The following is a 7,051-nucleotide window of genomic DNA, read 5'->3' as shown; positions in this document are numbered from 1 at the left end:
GCATTTGCTAAGAGCTAGTCGTGGAGCTGCTCAGCGGTGCATTAGATAGAGTATTGGGCTTGAAGACAGCAAGCCCTGAGATCAAATCCAGCTTCAGACACTTACTAGTTGTGTGACTCTGGGCCAGTCACTTAACCCTGTCTGCCTCAGTTTCCTCATCTGTAAAAAGAACTGGGGAAGGAAATGACAAAGATACTCCAACATCTTTGTTAAGAAAACCCCAAACGGGATCACAGAGAGCCAGACATGACTGAAAAACAACTTAACGACAAAATAGTGTTTACTGGCTTACTGTTAATTGGTCAGTTCTTGAGAATGAGGTTAAATCTCAGTCTTTTCTCTTATTGTTAGTGATTTGGAGCACTCTTTCATGTGGATGTCGACAGTTTGCAATTCTTTTAAAAACAGTTGGTTCAGGTATGTCCTTTGCTTATATTTCTATTTGAGAAGAGGTCTTGAGTCTTAGAGGATTCCTGCTCTACTTCTCAAGGACTAGAAAGAAAATGGAGGTAGCCTGGCAGAGAAGAGGAAGAAGAGGAAGGCATACTATGAGGCACACTAGTGGGGGCTTGTGAGCTCTCCTGTTCACAGTATAGGTCCACAGTGTTTTCTCTAGAACCTGAGGTTCCTGGTCTTTGAGTGTGCATATCAGTTGGGAGTTCCCTCCTCTGTACCATATTGGGGTTAGTATTCTTTCCTTCCAACTCAAACTCCATGATCCTAGGATTCTAACCCCCCCTTCCCCTTCTTCTTCCCTCTTTACATAGCCCTGGGGACTTCTTTTTTTTGGGGGGGGGGGAAGGGAGAAGACCCATGGCAGGGCACGGGGAGGGTAACATCCAGAATTTAAAATTATTATGAGGGCGATTAGTAGACAAAAGTAAAAACTTTTAAAAAAAGAAAAGACATGCAAGTATTTTGATTTTTAAGGGGAAAATCAACAAAAAGGAGAATTTGGCTTGTCTGGCTTCTCGAAAGCATTTTCCTGTCACTGTTTCCTCTCCCCTGACACGGAGAGGGTGCCTCATTGTGTCTGCTGTGTTGGGCTGTAATCAGAGCTGCCGTGAGTAAGCCCGCTGACCACAGATGACGTCTTTCCCTGGCCACATTCTGTCCTTTCCCCCTAACTCCATTTCAATGAGGCCTTTTCTTGGCACTTCAGACCTAGATATGCTTTATCTTGTGATAAAAGAAGAGGAAAGACATTTTCAAATGAGTTGTAATACCTTATTTTTCCTTTTTAAGGGCCTGCAAAAAGTACCTAGCTGATAGGTAGGTACAAGAGCTAGGATCAGTGAACTTTTGCATTATCCAAGTGTTTTCTTTGTAGGGAGTGACACTGGTCCCCTGGTCTCCTTACAGTGAGAAATCACCTCAGCTTTCTTCAAAAATCACTGCCCGAATCACTGCCTCTCTGACTAGTGAGGGGCCCAGAAGGCTTTTTCTTTGCCCATATCTGAATCCTCTCAGTAACATCACTCACAAAGGGATATCTCGTCTTTGCTTGAGGACTGCCAGTGAAGGAGAACCTAACCTGTTGCCTTCCTGGGCAGCCCATGGTTAGCTCTTGGTCAGCTCTGATTATCAGGGAGATTTTGCTGATACTGAGCTTAAGTCTGTTTTTCTGCACCTTCTACATTATTCCCTCTTGGAGGCCAAGCAAGCATGTCTAATCCTTTTCTCCATGAAAAAGGAGAAAATCAGTCCTTCTGATTATTTTTTTTCAAGAAATCCTGTTGATTTCATATAATGTTCATTAGCTTCTTGATATAGCTCTGTATTCATTCCAACTTCAATTTCTCCTAATTAGATATTAGCATATTACTGCTATTAGTGTCCCCCAAAAATGTCATTTTTCTTTCACTTTATTTCTTCAAAGTCAAACTCAGACCCTGTCATCCTCTTGTAAATGTCTTTAATATCATCACAAGTTGTTTCAAAGTGAGCTATAGCATCATAAGTACAGGACATGAAGATCTGACTTTCTGTTCCCACATCCGTTGGAATATACAGGTCATTGATGCTAACAAATTTCTGTTCAATTGGCTCCAAAAGCTCTAAAACTGGTCTGATTTCCTTCTCAGGATCTCTGGTTTCCACAGTAGTACTAACAATGGCAATATACTTTCCTTGTGCAGCCACGTTGTGTGCAGAAGAAATCACGCAAATGTAGATATCTGATTTCCGGTTGACCTGGTTCTGTGGAATGAAGATCTGGCATCGCTGGTGTGATTAATTAGTTGGCTTAGGATACAGATAACTCTGATCACCTGGCCTACTTTTTTTTTTTACTCTCTTTTACATAACTAGGTCACAGATGAGCTATGGGCAATCTCTCCTTCAGATTTCACACCAATCTCTTGTCCATCTTTTACAATGATTTCTTCAATTGGCTTGTTCAACATATAAGTGCCTCCGTAACTGACACTTAGACTTGCAGATCCTTGGGGCAGCTCTCCAAGGCCACGGAGTGTGTAAAGATATGGACTCTTGCCATATCTTGCCAAGGAGTCGTTATAAAGTTTAATCCTGTTGATGGTTTCGTAACATGGTTGATATAAACAGTCATCATAAAGGGCAAGGGTATGGCCAGTGAAATCTATGACATATTGGCCCAAATCAAACTTCTTGTACACATCTCTCATTGTAGTCTTCCTAGTATCAACACCCTTAAAAGTTCTGGAATTTTTTTGTCAAAATTGGCAACATATACTAAGAATTTCCTGAACTGACATTTCTCAAACAGCCCCATCAGACTAGATGCCTAAGTTTCTGCCTCAGTGGAAGGAACTTTATAGATTTTCCCTCCCGTAAAGACAAAGTTTCCCTTGGTTACCTTGAAGTCCAGATTTCGGATGACTTCTGTATAAAGCAGCATCTTAACCAACTGACCATTTGCCAAAATTAAGGCAAACAGGGTGAAGCTAGTAAATGTCTGAGGCCAGATTTGAACTCACAAAGAAGAGTCTTCCTGACTCCAACCCAAGCGCTCTGTCCACTGTGCCACCTGGCTGCCCCAGCTCTTCAGATTCTTGAAGAAGCATGTGTCTCCCAGCTCTTCCTCATCTTTCAATTGGTCCTGATTGATTCCCACCATTTATCATCACCATGACCACGACCGCTGGACCCCAACATAGCGATGTCATTTGGGGCCTCTTCGAGCACCAAGGACAATAACCAACAAGCCAACAACCAGCCAACGTTTGAGTTGAAAGGTGATTTGGGGACAGGGCCAGGGTGAGAACTCTCCAGTCTCCCCACCTGAGCTGGTTTATATGGGTTATTTCTACCTACCAGAATGTAAGCTCTGTGAGGGCAGGGAATATCTGGATTTTCCATTACGATCCCCAGAGATTATCATAGTGCTTTGTACATGTAGGTGCATGATAAGTGCATTTTCATACATCATTCATTCATCATTCATACATGCATTCATTCACTTTCATTCATTATTTAGTCATTCATTCCCCAACTACCTGCCCAGCATTCAACTCAGCATCAACCGCAAACAAGTTGCTTCCTGTCTCGTGTTCAGGAACATTTTGACTCTTGGACACAAAGACTCACTAAAAGGAAAAAGAAAATATATGAAGAATCTATGACCTCATCGGCATTGGCAACTTCCAAGTCAGGTCAAGTCTATAAGCACTGGTTAAGTGCCTTCTATTTGTCAAGCACCATGCTAAGTCCTGGGAACACAAGGGAAGGCAAAACGATAGTCCTGGACCACACTTACAATAAGAGAGGCAATATGTAAACAGCTATGTACAAATGACACGTATGTGCATATATATGCAGTTTTTCTTTAGTCATTTGAGTCTTGTCTGAATCTTCATGATCCCATTTGGGGTTTTCTTGGCAAAGATAAAGGTTTGCCATTTCCTTCTCCAGCTCAGTTGACAGATGAGGGAACTGAGGCCAACAGGGTGAAGTGAATTGTCCAGGGTCACATAGCTAGTCAGTGTCTGAGGCTGGATTTGAACTCAGGTCCTCCTGACTATAGGCCTGGAGCTCTATCTACTGCATTACCCAGCTATCCCCTTTATGTACACACACACACACACACACACACACACATCTATCATGTGTGCATATAGCTATTTACATGTTATATTTATCCGGAGATGATCTCAAGGAGAACTCCACCCTCTGACCTAGGAAATGAGTTCTGTGGAGTTTCTGGAAACACATAAGTTTTAAATGACTTGGCCGAGATAATATAACAGGGAACGTTGAAGGGCGAATTTGAACCCCGGTCTTTAAGACTGTAAGCCCAGCTCTCTAGCCATTGTACCATGATGTCTCTATATTGAATATATATGAGTGTAATTAAGTGCTTTTCAGGTTTTTTTTGAAATTTTAAGGAGTATTTTTCCTTACAGTGGGCATACACTAAGTGTGGGTAGAATAAGAAATTAATAATAACTGACCATTCTTACAGAACTTTAAAGTCAGCAAAGTATTTTATAGACAGTCTTATTTAAGCCTCACAAAACCCCTGTGAGGATAGTTCTACAAGTATTATACCCATTTTAGACATGAAGAAACTGAGTCTCAGTGAGTCTAGTAACTTAGCCCCATCCCCATTTGACAGATGAAATTGAAGTTCAGAAATATTAAATGACTTGTTCCCCATTTGACAGATGAGAAAATTGATTCTTACAGAAATAAAGCAAGTCACCCATGGCCTCACAGCTGGTAAGTATGAGAGGCAGAATTTGAACCCAGGCCTTGTTGACTTCGGTGCATTACTGCAGCTGTGTCACTATGCTGCAGAGGTTAGGGTCAAGGACCACTACCTTTCTATTGTCGTAAACCCAGTACCTGAGACAGTGCCCGACACACAGCAGGTTTTGTATAAATGTTTATTGAATGAGGTTGGAAGTTAGTCCTTCACCCTGGCCTTCATGTTCTCACATTTGGTCCTGGGGACTACTTCCCGTGGGTGGTGGGCTGCTCTTTTGTAGCATTGATGCTAATGATGTGACCATCTACCATCATTTTTGCTTACATGTGTAAGAGATATGTTGTATATGCCTCCATCAATAATTTCAGAGGGCCCCGTCCAAGAGCTGAGTTATTCCTCTGCTCTCTAAATTTGAGACCACCTTCTCTCAGACTCTGTACCTGTGAGAAAATGTGCTCCTGGTTTCGGAAGATATTTGTACCAATAGGTCTTATTATACTAAATATCCATTTTTAAAAGCTAAGTAAGTCTGGTTGGGGCATTGATATCAATTAAAAGTCAATAAGGGAAGAACACTGATGGGGGCTTATGAACTATTGTACTAGAAAAACCAGCCCTTAAAACCATCAAGGTTAACCTTAGAATCCTTAGAGGAAATGTACTAGCTGCCCTCTGGGGACCCAATCCATAAGTTTGAGTTGAGGCTGGGAGAATGAGCCCCAGAAGCTGCTACATATTCATTGACCATTTACTTAAAGTCATGCAGGATGATCCCAAAGTGCAGACCCCTGGCTACGCAAGAACAGTTGTCCTGAATCATGTCTCATGACAGTTGACCCATTTAACATTGCAGCCAGAGGCCCATCTGGAATTCAGAGCCTCTGGAGCACCAGTGTGAAATGCCAGCCCGACTAGATGTGCCAGCTGCAGATTCCTATGAGGGTCTCACCCTCCCTGCCCTTGGTGACAGAGGCTGTGATAAGGGACAGAGCCCCAGGAGCCTCACAATGATATTGAAGGACCCCTGCCTGAAAAGCTCATCGTCCCAGGCCCTTTCTGGGTATCTCTGAAGCCAGGTCAGTGAGGATACAGGACAGTGGGGAAGAGGCAGGCCACATGCTGCTTCTGCGTGCAAAGGGCACGTGAACGATGGCTCCCTGGTTCTTTCCTGTGGCCAGCCTCAGGTGCCTCTTCTTTATGGGCACTTAGCAGTCACAGCAAGGGAACGTTCATTGGCCTACACAGACAACGGATCAGCAGGGCCTCATCGTGGCAGAGCCGGGACAGACTCCCCCGCCCCCCACAAGAGTCTTTTAGCCACAACAACCCACGGTAAACGCTGAGTACCAATGATGCCATGTATGATGCTATTCTAGGTGCCAGGGGACACTTTAAAGGGGATGTTCCTACCTCCCTACAAGGGACTTTCAGACCCTCAAGCATCCTCCAGCTTTATTGACCCACTGCTAGAACCCAGGGCCGACGTCAAGGCTTGAGATGGTGGGTTTGTTTGCAATTGTATTACTGGTTTGGTAAATTAGAGCTAATTCTCAGAAGGGAGTACAGAGTCAGTAGGAATCAGGAAGCCTGGATTATGTCAGTCATTAGCTGTATAACCTCTGGTGACTTCTCTAGACCTCAGTTTCCTCATTTGTAAAATGAAGCATTTGGACTAAATGGCCTCAGAATTCCCTTCTAACTGGAACATCTTGTCATAGGAGGAAGAAGAAAGTAACTACTTCCTAAACTGGTATGAAAAATACACATACTTGGTGAGCATCTCATCCCCTTTATAACTGTTTCTTTAAGGGCCAGAGAATGGTTCATTTTTGCTTTCGTTTCTTGCACCTGCACAGTGCCTGGAACATAGTAGGAGCTTTGCAGTGTTTCTTGAACATTGCATGAATGGGTTTAGGGACAAGTTTTTAGGCAGAAGTACCCCTACAGGAAGGTGAAGTGAATGGTTGTCCGTACTGTGGGATTTGAAGGGCACTGGGAGCCCTTCCTTGACCAACAGTATTTCTCAGAGGCCTAAGACAGCATCATTTGTCCCTCGTGCCTTTCCCAAACTTGGCCCTGCTCCTGTTTCCTGTCAGGTAGGAAGGACAGTTAAGGGAAGGACATTACAGAGAGCCCCTATGTGCCCCCCTCAGCCTCCTCACTGATGCTGTTAGCAAGGCTAATCTATTCATGTTCCACAAGACAATGTGGTATGATGGGTAGGACGCTGGACTTGGAGGCAGAAGAATTGGATATAAATCCTGGCTTTGTTAGCTGTTATATATGTCCCCTTAGGGAAGTCCTTCCCTTTCCTTTCCTGGGTCTCAGTTTCCTCATCCATACAATGGAGGAGGGGGCGAGCTA

General features: G+C 43.5%; 1 pseudogene; it reads right to left on the bottom strand.

Annotated features, from left to right (window-relative positions):
* Nucleotides 1–1,830: 1,830 nt before the first annotated feature.
* On the bottom strand, nucleotides 1,831–3,135 carry LOC114040269 (annotated as a pseudogene).
* Between the last annotated feature and the right edge of the window lie 3,916 nt (nucleotides 3,136–7,051).

The sequence above is a fragment of the Vombatus ursinus genome, unplaced genomic scaffold (assembly GCF_900497805.2).
Source record: "Vombatus ursinus unplaced genomic scaffold, bare-nosed wombat genome assembly UNPS02012901.1, whole genome shotgun sequence".
NCBI lineage: Eukaryota > Metazoa > Chordata > Mammalia > Diprotodontia > Vombatidae > Vombatus > Vombatus ursinus.
This window is presented reverse-complemented; position numbering and strand designations above follow the sequence as displayed.